This window comes from Sciurus vulgaris (genome assembly GCF_902686455.1).
Source record: "Sciurus vulgaris genome assembly, chromosome: X".
Lineage (NCBI taxonomy): Eukaryota > Metazoa > Chordata > Mammalia > Rodentia > Sciuridae > Sciurus > Sciurus vulgaris.
In genome coordinates, this window is record NC_136471.1 from 80,185,447 (window position 1) to 80,199,320 (window position 13,874).

General features: G+C 34.8%; 1 protein-coding gene across 6 annotated transcripts in view; it reads right to left on the minus strand.

The window, feature by feature from the left end:
- The window catches only part of EDA (ectodysplasin A), a 374,177-nt gene that overhangs the window by 101,776 nt on the left and 258,527 nt on the right, over positions 1-13,874 (minus strand). The window lies entirely within an intron of this gene.

The following is a 13,874-nucleotide window of genomic DNA, read 5'->3' on the forward strand; positions in this document are numbered from 1 at the left end:
TATTCCTTTTGAACCTTAAAAAATTTTTGGTACCAGGGATTGAAACCCATCCCTTTTTTACTTATTTATTTTTACTTATTATTTTTATTTTTTGGTACTGGGGATTGAACTTAGTGGTACTTGACCACTGAGCTACATCTCCAGCCCTATTTTGTATTTTATTTAGAGACGGGGGCTCACTGAGATGCTTAGTGCCTTGTTTCTGCTGAGGCTGGTTTTGAACTCTCGATCCTCTTGCCTCAGCCTCCAGAGTCACTGGGATTACAGGTGTGCACCACCACGACAGGCAATTTATTTTTATTTTGAGTCAGGGTCTTCTTAAGTTGCCCAGCATGACTTGAAACTTGTGATTCACCTGCCTCACCCTCACAAGTCACTGGAATTATAGGGGTGAGCCACTGCATCTGGCCTACCAAAACTTTTCTATTAACTTCTACAAGTGCTTTTCTACTATTTACAAATATAACCTATATTTGCTTTAGTAAATGTAAACATTTCATGCAGTCCCTCTTCCTGATGGCAACCTGTTTTCCAAGAAATTATCCTTGATTTACAATTACCTGCTATGTATCTGCACCAGGCAAACAGACTTTAAAACTTTTATTTTTTGTACCTTGTATTATTAGAATAGTAGATAATTTTGTTTCCAAAAAAAATGTGATGAGCATCTCTTCATTCTAAAAATCTTTGCCTCACTGTCCTTGTGTGCTCCATAGTTATCACCTTTCATTTCTGCCCCTTCCCAGAGATTTAGCACACATATGAATGTTTTCTCAAATGGTTATATATCCACCCACCTACGACACAGAAAAAAATGTGCATTTCTATAAACCTCTAAATATTCTTTCAATAAACACTGTGATAAAATACCATGAAAGCAAAAGATATTTGGCATTGAAATGGGAATTCAAATATCATTAAGGTATGGCCTTTGCCTTCTGCACAGCCACAGTTTAGCATGATGACTTGACCAAGGAGCAAATCAGATTACTTGAAGAGTCTTTTATAAATTGACTTGGGTAGTGCTAAGAGTACCACTCAGAGAGATGACATCTGAATTTCTGAAGATTTGGTAGTTCACTAGATAGAGTTGGAACTGAAGGGTATCCTAGCCAGAGGGAAAAGCACATATACATGGATTTTCTTATCTGTCAGAAAGGAATAACAATTAGCTCATGGGGTTGCAATGAAGAATACATATAAAAGTGCCTTGGTACACTGTAGATGTTCAATTAATATCAGTTATATTCCTTCCCATTGACATTTAAAATAAAATTGGTTATCCAATATTTTCACCTAGTGTGACACTGGAAGAATGGTATGCAGAATGAATAAAGATGGATCAGGATTTAAAGGGGAAAGATAAATTCACAGCTTGGTAGAGACAGGGGTAACATAGTAGTACTTAGTCTATTCATAGAGATAGGACCCAAGTTAGCATTAAAGGGCAAACAAAATCATATACAGAGGTTGGGGTGTGTAGTTCAGTGGTAGAATGCTTACTTCACATGTGTGCGACCCTGGGTTCCATCCCCACTACCTGGAGTGGGTAGAGACCAGAGTCAAGTAAGTTTTGGAAGAAATTATGTATCTGTAACAGGAAAAGGAGTTAAAGTCACTGAAGATATTATGCTGCATATATATTCTTCATACACTCACTGTTATTTCCATGTTTAGATGGTAAGAATATAGAGTGGAGTGTTTGTGTGTAGTGGGGGCAGTGTGAAGATAGTGAAGGAAAGGATAATAAAGTAAAATCTTGGACACATCCAGAAAAACAATTATCTTATAGCCATCTTGCTTACTAATAAAACTCCATGCATTTTCTGCAAAATAATCACACAGGATTGATTCTCTGCCACCAGTGACTTAGTATTCACTTTAGCAGGTACTTTCTTGGCCTAAATTGTAGCTAATTAATACAGAAGAACAAAATCCACACATTTATAAAAAGACAGCCACCTGAATTTTAAATACCTTTTTCCAATATAAAGTCTAACACTTTGTAAGTATTTGCTCTTTTAATTCTAATAGAGGAAGAATTAGTTAAACTAAAACTATTGTTTAATACATAATAATCAAAAGTGGGCAAAGAATACCATATTGAAAAGGGGGAAAATAATAAGTTTACAGTGGAGAAAACCGATGTACATGTCCTTGGCCCTATGACCAAGGTTAGCAGTGATCATAAGTTTGTTGGTAATATGTATCTTTGCTATTACTAATTCAGAATGGTATCTTCCTCTGTTGTTTTACCTACAAAAGAACAATTTCCCAGTCTAATCATGACACAAACATATGATAATTCCCAACTGAGGTACACTGTACAAAATATCTAACCAGTATACCTCAAAACTGTCAAAGTAATAAAAAACAAGGAAAACCAATAAAACTGCTATAGTTGAATAGAATCTAATAAGACCTGATGACTAAATGTACTATGGCATCCTGGATGGGACCTTGGAACAGAAAAAGGACATTAGGTTAAAACTAATGAAATGTGAGTGGAGTATGAATTTTAATTAATAATAATCTGTCAGTATTAGTTCATTTGATGTAATTATACATCATACTAATGAAACAGGGGACACTGGGGATGGAAAATATGGGAACTCTGTAGTATTTCCACAACTTTTCTGTATATCTAAAACTACTCCAAATTTTAAAAATATGTTTTTAAAATATTGGTGACTGGAAGTGTAGCTCTGTGGTAGAACACTTGCTTAGCATATGAGAGGCCCTGGGACTAAATCCTTGCACAGCAAAAAGACAAAAAAAATATAATGTTGCAATGAGATATTATTGACCCTCCCCCAAAACAGTTGTCAAGGAAGTAGAAAATGTATGGTAAAATCAGAAGAACCTATCAGTGCAATAATGAAGGAAAAAGCACAGAAACCGCCCTAAAATATTATTTCCAGAATGAGGTCATCCTATGAAGATTCCCAACACAAGGAAAAGAAGGAGAAAAATGCATGCAAAAGAAGCTGCTTTTGCTGCAGTGACATGCAAAATCTTATCTGGCAAGGTTAAATAGCACTGCTCTGGAATGTCATGATAGCACAATAGGAATTAGCTAAATAACTTAGCCTGCAGTTACCCACAGACTAATTTGTTTTCTGAAGAACCACATTCCAAAGTTTACAAAAATCATGAAGCCTACAAAGATTTATTTTTAGTGTCTTTAAATTGAACTTTTCTCGACATGAAATACAATCTGAAAGTTTATTATTGGAGATTCCAAACACAAACACTGACTTGTGGTTTGTTTACAATCCTAAGCAAAATCCAAGATTTTCTCAATTCCAGATTTGTTCCCTTATTCTGATGCTTTACAATTTAATTCACAGTAAACCCAAAAGGAAAAGTTCTTGTATGATGACTACTGGAATTAAACTTTGAAAGGCTCACCAGAGCTAATAAAGACAAAATTATGTAGACCTGTGTACTAGGCTGGACTTGAAACATACTATATTAAAGTAAAAGGTAGAACCGTTGAAGAGGTAGGGGAGGAGGAAGCTCAATGGCATCAAATGATTATTCCACATCACATACTTGTTAATCTGGATGAGACTAGGGTTATAAGTAGCTGCCAGTGTCTCCTTGAGAAACAAGTTGGCAGTCTTATGGTTCTGAGTTCCCCTAAAATATTTATTCTGTTATTCCTTTGGGTAATTATAGCTTATTAGGCCTAGTTATATTCTCATGTTGCATAGTAAATTATTCTCCTCTCTACTTGCTGTTTACACCCTTCAGACAGTTGTGTCCCCACCCCCTTTCCCTTAGTCATCACTTAGCTAAATTGTATAGACAAAATTCTTTTAATCTTTGCTCATAAATCAGTCCCTCTGGCCCCTTAATCATTTTTGTTACTCTTCTCTGAACTCCCTCCAATTAATCTATATCTTTTCAGTTAATGAGTTTGGAGAAGCTGAATAGCCCAGGTGTGATCTTAGCAAGGTTTGGTGTTTGTAAATTTACCCAAGGATCTTTTGTAGTGGGGACAAAAATGTAGTTAACAGTGGCTTTTCTGCCCCATTCTATAGGATTCCAAATGAATTATTATTGATCACTTATGGGTTTTCCTCATCAATAACCATTTCTCAAGTTCCAACTCCTGCTAGACTACCAAATTTATTGTAGTTCCTGCTGCTAAGCAGTCACAAATACATCCAGTATCTGTCAGAAATAAATATATTTAGATTGAATCCAACCAGTTGCTTTTAAAAGAACCTTATGTTTAATTCTTCTAGAGATGTTTTTCAAGCCAGTATAGATACCACCACAGTTGATTGCCTTCACAGGAGAAATGAAGATGGAGTTTAGAAATGGTTTTGACAAAACTGAAAGGAAATTAACTCACTTGACTGGTAAAGGACTTAAGGTTCTCTTTGCAGGAAACAGGTAATCATTTCTTAGATAACAGTCACTTCAGTGAGGTGGATTATTTCAGAAAAGTGATTTTTTTTTGGCAGAGAATTCAAGTTACCTTTCACTTTCATTAGGAATTCAGTTTCCTTTAGCAGGAAGGATGGGTTTATCTACTCTTTTTTTTTTTTTTTTTTTTTTTTTTTTTTTTTTAGTGGTCCTGGGGATCAAACCCATGGCCTTGTGCATGCAAGGCAAGCACTCTACCAACTGAGCTATCTCCCCAGCCCCTAGTTTATCTACTCTTGATTTGAGAAAATAAAGTCAGTTTGGGGATACTTCATACTCACAACCACTTTCAATCACTAATTACCTTTTATTTCCTTTCTGATCACTTTGCCTTTTTAAATGTAGTTACACTCATGAGAAGGTATACAGCTTGTTAAACAAATGGTTCCTAAGCATCTACACTGTACAGAACTTTGTAAATTACAAGACAACACAGAATAAGATGTATCTCATGCTTGCATACAGCTCTGTGATCTTTTACTCGTAGTAAAACACAAGGCATATGAAAACCTGAGACTGACTTAAAAATGTTAAAAATGCAATTATGAAAAAAATTGAAAACCTAAGTGGCAGGGGAACTTGGAATAAAGAGGTGATTAATATAAGATAGTTAAAGTGGGATGGTGTGGTAAGATGAAATGAAAAGTAAAATTAGTTCATTTTTTTCTTCTGGCATGTAGCTGCTAAAAAAGAAACAGTTTCGAATAACTGATAAAGGCAAGTTTTAGGATTATTTGTGGATCATATCTATCTATGACATTTCTTTACCTGTTAACACAAACACTAGGAGTTAGGTGTTACTAAACTTAGTGTGGTTTTGAAATATTCTTAGTTTTGAATTCAAGCACCTTAATATATGAGATCAAATGTGTAAATTCAGTGGGGAATGGTAATACATTTTCTGTAAGTAGAAATCTCAATTAATTTGTAAGAATAGTTTGAGGAGGTTCACAAGGATGTGGCCCATGGGAAACTGATGAATGCAATTTACTTGGATTTTCAAGAAGGTTTGTTTTTTCAAAGTCACACACCAAAGATGATTGCTTAAAAATAAAAATGAATTAATGCAAAGGCTGTGATACCAAGAGAGCAATTTTAAGAGTAGTTAACAAAGGAGACTGCTCTAGATTAAAAAATACAAGTGTTGATACTGATGACTATCATCTATTGAATTCCTATATGAACCAGGCACCATACTGGGTACTTTGACACGGTACTCCTCAAACTTTTCAATAAAAGTACCCATAAAAGCAGAAGAAACATATGCTATTCACAGCAGAGGGTATATACCAAAACAGAAAATTTCTTTGGTTTATCGTAAAAATTCACATAATTTTTGAATTATATTTTATTAGAAAGTTTTACATAAAATATCGTGTTTTATATAACTTACTATGGAAAGACAGAGGCAAAGAAGGAAAATGATTCATATTTATTCTGTGGCCTCTCTATAATCATGGACTTGCTTATCTGGTCTCATTTAAGTCTCACACTAGCTGAAGTTGTTATTATTCACATTTTATAGATATGGAACTTAGAACCTAGAATTGGTAATAAACTCAGGTGTATTACCTGCCCTCAGAGTCTGTACTTATGATATTAATGCATCACTACTGAGACCAAAAACATAACTAATTGGAAAAGAAGTTGAAGACTATCTTGCTCAACAACTTCATTTTACTTATGATAAAACAAGCCCAAGGGAAGCAATGACAAGGAAATTACACAATTAGTAGCCAAACTGGGATCACAATCTCTAAGTCTTCATCTGGTGGGTCTTCTCTGTTCTTTCCCAGCCCACACAAGATAGGTATTGCTATTATGAGCTCCTATGGCATCCTGCACGTATGCTCATGTCTACACTTAAGTTTTCATTTTATTATTGCTTGTTTAGTTATCTGACTTCTCTACTAGACCATAAAAGACCTAGGAGGATGAGGACTATGTCTGTTTTGTTCATTATTACATTTTTAGTCCCTAGCAAAGTGCCAGTGCAGAGAAGGCAGAGAAGTTAGAAAATAGTTTTTGCATATCTATTGTGGTGGATTTTATTTTTATTTCTAGTTTTTGCAGTATTGAGGACAGAATTCAGGACCTTGTGCATTACAGGCAAATACTTGACCACTGAGCTGTAATCTAGCTCCTTGCAATGCTTTTTCAAATTATTATGCCACAGTGTCTATTTTAACATTTTTGCTAGTGACCTAGAAAAATATGGGCTGCCAACTGTAGATGACACTAAGTTCTCTCCATGTACAACAAGAAGGAAAGAATACAAGAAGAAATACCTAATGAGACTCATGGGAGAATAAAAAACTAAAATTTCATATGAGAGTGAATAAGGTAACATTTAGGAGGACAATAATTTGAAATATTTTAAGAGTAATATCTATCAGTTTCTATTATTTACTTATTTATTTATTGGTACTGGGGATTGAACTTAGGAATGTTTTGTATTGAGCATTACCTCTCAGTTTCTTTTTCTTTTTTTAATTTGATATAGGGTCTCACTAAATTGCTTAGGACCTTGCTAAAATGCCAAGGCTGGCCTTGAACTTGTGATCCTCCTATCTCAGTCTCCTAAGCCACTGGGATTCCAGGTGTGTTCCACCATACCTGGATTTTCCACTTCTGTTTTCAATACAGATATATCTAAGAATCCCATTGAACTCCTTGAAGATCCTGCTGGAACATCATTCTGAAAGGTCACTGGAAATAGAGGCAAGAGACACCTTCCTCCTCTTCTGAAATGAAACACACTGCTGAAAAACAGCGAGAATCTAAAAAGATTAGAAGAATATTGGAAAATGTTTAGTGGCCATGTATATCTAATTAAGGTGATGGGAGGATTAAGTATTATACAGACAGAGACAAAAGAGTCAAGACTCATCAATTTGGAAGAATAATGCCTGAGGAGGATTATTACTGATATTTAAAAGTAATATATAGACATGCTCTGGATTTTAAGCCAGAAAGCCTATATTCAAATTTTGCCTCTATTACTTTCTAGCTATGTGACACTGAGAAGGTCACTTAACCTTTTCTTAACTTCAGTATTCTCTTCTAAAATGTGAGTAGATATACTGCAGTATGGTTCTATCACTGGTCACGGTCAAGTGAGCTTCTGTCAGAGCAACCCTCTTGTGAATAACAACTGCATTATCTGGATAAAATAGAAAATAAAAAAGAAACTACCTGAAGGTACTGGAGAACAAACAAAAACAGGCAGATGTAAGATATGGGAGAGAAAACTGATATTTACAAGAAGGAAAACTGGGTGAGTTTCTCATTTTTAAAAATGACTTTTAGTATCTGATGGGGTGCTTGGAATTCGAATAGAAATCTGCATTCTCACTGCCTTGAAGAACCAGAGGATAGAATTCAAAGGCAACCCCAATCATTGGAAAGTGAAGAAGAAAGCCTGGAAAGGAGAGAGTCAGAGGGGTCCCCAAATTTTTATGAAAATTCTACCTAAATCAGGCTGATTTGTGACTTGTGCATATGCACAGTAGTCTATAAGCAGTTCAGCCAGACAGAAAAGTATCAAATGTCGATGTGCTCTGCCTCCCACTACAGTGGATATAGGGTTAAAGGCTTCAGTTAAATGTTTGCTTTTAAATATGTACTCTCTGGAGGAACATAACAGAATTCAGAGCATTTATAACATAATCTTTAGAGTATACACTATGCAATGTATTCAGTATATATTCTTTTATAGTACTTGAGATAGAATCCAGTATTATTATATGCTTTTCCCCCATTTTTTTGGTACTACATATTGAACTCACTGGCCCGCAACTACTGAGCCACATTCCCAGCCCTTTTCTTTTCTTTATTTGTTTAAATTTCAAGACAAGTTCTTGCTAATTTGCTTAGGACCTCCTTAATATGCTGAGGCTGGCTTTGAACTCACCATCCTCCTGCCTCAGCTTCCTGAGCTGCTGGGATTATAGCCATGTGCAACAGTGCCCAGCTTGTATGCTTTTTCTTATTTAATGTATGATAAAGCTAGAAAATGTAACCCATTCTCAAGAGATAAGACAATCAATAAAAACTAACTCTGTAGTAACACATACACTGAAACTGAAGGACAAGATTTGAAGGTAAAAATTATAACTATGCTCAGGGATACAAAGGAAAATATACCTATCATGAATGAAAAGATAGGAAATTCCAACAAAAAACCTAGTAACTATAAAAAAAAGAGCTAAGTCAAAATTTCAAAACAGAAAAATCCAATATCTGAAATAAAAATTCACTCTATTGACTTAACAGAATGGAAAAGATAAAACAGTCAGTGAACTTGATAAATCCATAGAAATTGTCCAATCTGGACAACAGAGAAAAATAAAGACTTAAAAATGTAGAACCTCAGGGACCTGTGAGATGACAGCAAAAGGTTTAATACATATATAATTAGAATCTTAGAAGAGGAGAAAGAAAATGAGGCAGAAAGATACCTGAAGAATGGTTACATTTTTCTTATGTTTGATCAAGGATAAAATAGATTAAAATATTCAAGAAGTACAGTAAATCTTTAGGAAGATTGATAAAACTCCCACCCCAACCTAGGCATGTTATAGACAACCTGCTGAAAACAAAAGTTGAAAACTGTGAGTAAAGCTATCTACTTTAGAAGCCCTTTAAAGAATAAACAGGGACTACAAAACTGCCCTGTATGGGGGTAGGGAACTCAATGACTTGAATTATTCACTTAAAGTGATATGAAATAATGTGAAACTTTTGTGTGTGCCAAAAATACATTATACTTTATGCAAGGTTTGTGAATTCATTGTCAACATTATTCTTAGAAATGGGTAGAAAGCTTAAGGTATATACATTTGCAGACAAGAGAAAAATCCATAGACATTTAATAGGGAATACTAGAATGCTATGACTATATCTTTGATCTTTTTAGTGACTTCTGAAATTACAAAACAGTGCTTGATATTTCTACAGGAGAGTTCATTTCATTGAATTGATGATAGAGACAGAGCAGTAAACCACTTTGACAAAATAAATATTGACTTACTCCTTTGAAAATGTGGTTGATTTGTTTGTCCAAACATACATAAAGAAAAGAGAAAGCACATTTATAATTCATTCTGATAGCAAAATAATATATTGTAGAAGGTATAAATAAACAGGGCTCTAATTATCACTATTGGCACATTACTAATTTAATTTATCTTAACTGAGTATTGAAGGAGGAAAGAAAGAAAGGCAAGAGAGGCAGGGAAAAAACACTAGGGGGCAAAAAGCTTCATAGACAGGGTATTTATGCTGTTCATTTTGGATTACTAAAGATTATGATGGAAGCAGTTGTGGACACAGAAAACTGCCAGTATGGAAAGCATGACAGAATCTCAGAGTTACAAGGGACTTTAGAACTCATGTTTTTAAAATTGTCTTCCAGTGAGAGAATCACCTTAACAATTAGTCTGAAAGATGGTCTAGTTTCTGCTTCAATTGACAAGGAGACAGTTTCCTATCTTATTAATGAAATGCAGCTAAAATTGTCAGATCATTTGTCCTGAACTAAGAAAAAAAATCTTTTTTTTTTTTTTTTTTTAACTAGGGATCGAATCCAAGGGCGCTTAACCACTCAGCCAAATCCCCAATCCTTTTTAATATTTTATTTAGAGACAGGGACTTGCTGAGTTGCTTAGGGCCTCACTATGTTGCTGAGGCTGGCTTCTAACTCCAGATTCTCCTGCCGCAAACTGCTGGGATTACAGGTGTGCACTTTCACATCTGGCTAAAAATCTTCTTTTCTGTCCTCTCTCTACTTGGTCCCAATTATCCCCCCATCTTTTGAATTTATCCTATGTTTAAAGACCATTACCATGTCCCACTAAAATCTTTTACTCACCAGGCAGGCTAAAAAATCTTATTCTTCATCCGACCTGGTTAGTCTTGGTTAGAAGCAGCCTAGCCAATGGAGAGTATATGGCATCTGTGACATCACTTGTCACACTTGTTGGCTATAATTCAAGCCTTTTTTTAACCTTTTGAAATCTGATTTTGTCATGCATATATTAGCTATTGTTTCTAGTTCTATATGATTCTAAATTTTAATATGTATACCTTCAGTATCTTTATCCAAGTTACTGATAACAATATTTACTAGAATAGAGTTGTGTGGTAAACTACTGGAAAACTCCCTATAGTTTGAAAAACTGGATTCAAATAACTGTAAGTTCCCCTAGCTATCATTAGACTTCTATGTCTTCTTTCCTACAAGAATAACACAAAATATAGGGTAACTGTCTTACTGGATTCCTATTTTATGATGTCTTTCTTAAATCTAATTTAGTAATCCTATCATGAAATGTCACATAAATATTCTTTCCTTAGTGACTTATTGTTAGAGAACCAACTTGGAGGTCCTGGTGCTCATTATTTTCTTTAATGAATGACTAGGAACTATCTCATAGAAAATATATTTTTAGAATTATGCTGGGAGTTACTGTCAAATTACAGATCCATAGTTTCTGCAAATGACTCCCAATCTTCCATTTTGAGAAAGTCATTTGTCTATCTCTTATCTTTTGGAAATTATCCTTTATATGATGTTCCAAAATGTGGAGTGCAGGCTGAGTATTCCTTATCTGAAATACTTAGGACCAGAAGCATTTCAGATTTTGTTTTGATTTGGAATATTTACATATACATAAGGAGATATCTTGGGAATGGGACCCAAACCTAAACACAAACTCCATTTCTTTCACATACATCCTATATACAAAGCATGAAGGTAATTTAATATATTTTTAGTGTGCTTGTGTTTTAATTCCAACCCAACATATGAGGTCAGATATTGAATTTTCCATTTGTGGTGTCATATTGGCTTCAAAAAGTTTAAGACTTCAGATTTTCAAATGAGGGATGCTCATCTTACAGTATTTTTGTTATTACTTTTTCCCAGATTCAGGACCCTCAGATGTAGTCCTTCTGGGGTTGGAGACTCAAAAGGAATAGATAGATAGATATATCTTTTTTCTAATTTTACATCTCCCTTGAGCTCCAACTTCCTTCTTAGTCATTTTCGGTCCCCCCTTTTCTGTTTGACTATCATTTCCATTGATAGAGATGTCTGAGTGAACAGTTCTGCCAGTTATCATTTTAACAGGATGCCAAGCAGGCCTATCTCGCCCTCATTCTTACTCTAAATAGAACTAAATATATGTGCACATTTAGTGGTCCTTACCATTTTCTTTTGCAAGACTCTGAACTTGATGACACTATTCTTAGAATCATTTTCTTTTGTAAAAAATGTACTTGTTTCTATGCTCTTCTTTTTATCATGTCACGTCTGAGCTTATCAAAGAAGTCCTTGTGCTATCACTTGGATCAATAATGCCATGGGTAGGGGGTAGGGCAGGAAGAATGCCCCTTTGGATCAGGTTGAAAACCACACATGCTTCTTTGAAAATTGCACTGTGTGTTTCTGTGCTTTCTGGAGTGAGCACAATTACCATAACCATCCTAGTGTGTGTTGTGGGTATAAGAAAGGTTGAATATGACTGTTTCCAATACTCCCTTTCCTTCTCTATTGTCCAGAAATTAGTAGTATTCAATTCTGAGAATGTTTCATCATTTTAAAAACATAGAATGTCAGGACAAAGAAGACATATCTTTCTTTCATTCTTCTAATTTCTGAAATAAAGCTTTACACAGTCTATAATAATGTGGGATGATCAATAGCACTTCCTTCCTTAATTATTAGAAACTCTAAGATTACACACTTCCTTTCTCCCAAGGTTCCTATGATCACCATCTCACCCTAAGTTCTTCCTTTTCAGAATTAAGACTGTACTAGCAGTTCCTTGCCTGAATTATTCTACATCCTGAGTAATGAAACTATCATGAAAGCAACAATTTTTTACTCTGCCATGTACTTAGCTGAATATCTTCTAAGTTCTCTGCTATGGGTAGAAATACAGAGAAGGCATTACTTTTAACTAAAAGTATTCTTTTTTTTAATACATAGTACATGACTTATACTCTAACAAATTGTGATTTTCATGTGTGTGTGTGTGTGTGTGTGTGTGTGTGTGTGTGTGTGTGTGTATGTTTGTCAATAAACCTGACTTCACGGTGCTACTGTCAATTTGCACTGATCAATGGGAAAATAGACAGCACTACTGTAATATATCCCATCATCCTGGCTCTCAGGAGGGAACAATACAAAGACATTCCAAAAGCCACAGCATTCTGTATCACCACTCTCAATTCAAAAGCTTCACAAAAATCCAATTCAAATGGCAGATGTGTCAGTATGATATCCAGAGGAGAGAAGAAGACAGGCACTTGTAAATTTAACTTTAGGAAAATACTTTCACACCATCACCTCTATGTGATATTTTAAAAATTACTTTTTAAGAAAGGGAATTATTCTGTTGCTTTTTGCCCCTGTGCTTACAAGACACTTGTTACTGTTTATGATTTGGTGTAGCCCTTCTAGGGTGGTAGAAAGGAGTTGGATCTTATTATGCAAATAGAAGTATAAATGTAACTTTGTACTCTATAAGATCAAGCAGTGGAGTGACTATTAAGGACAGTATATTGAAATGTTCTCAAGCCAGACAATCTTGAATAAAGCAGTGAAGAGATTAAGAAAAGAATAAGTCAGAAAATGAGGATGATTAGGTAGCAGAGAATTCTGGTGTGAGAAGAAAGCACCTGAAGAGTTCCAAGAGTGGGTGATTAGAGAAATATGAAACAGGACTTTAGTTGGCAATTGCTGGGGTGTACTCTGTACTCAAAGATAAACAAAAGAGATTATCATATACATGCATGAATATGTAAGAAGAAATCACACTATTATGTATATTAAAATGCACCACTATATGGAGAAAAAGATAAACAAAAGGCTATAGAGAAATTGTTTCACTCATAACTTGGCAGAAGTTGGTTAAATGGCTCTATCTAGACTGGTGGTAGAAGCAAATATGTGAACTTAGATAAAACTATAGAGTCAATAAGTACTTATTGCACACCTTTTATGTGCTAAGAATTGTGTTAGGTATATGTGGACTGATAGTAGTGAAAAAAACAGGATAATTTCCTCTCCTCATGGAGCTTCACGTACAGTGAAGTCAAGCCAAAATTAAAGAAAAATGTAGGCTGGGGAAGGCTAGGATGGGTCCATATCAACAGCCTTAGTAAAAGTTATCAAGGCAAGATCAAGTTCTAACATCGTACTGTGTACATATTATTTTCTAACTACCATAGTTCCAAAATTCCAAAAATTCCTTACATAGTGGCAATCTTACATTTTCATTGACTGAGAGTTATCTTTTGAGAAATGATGCCAAGAAGAGAAGAATAAAAAGGTACAATCATAAAGTCAAAGAAGAAGCTGACTTTTTAAGCCTAGTGAAGTGACACAAGAAAAAAACTAAAAAAAAAAAAAAAAGTGGGGAGATTCATTT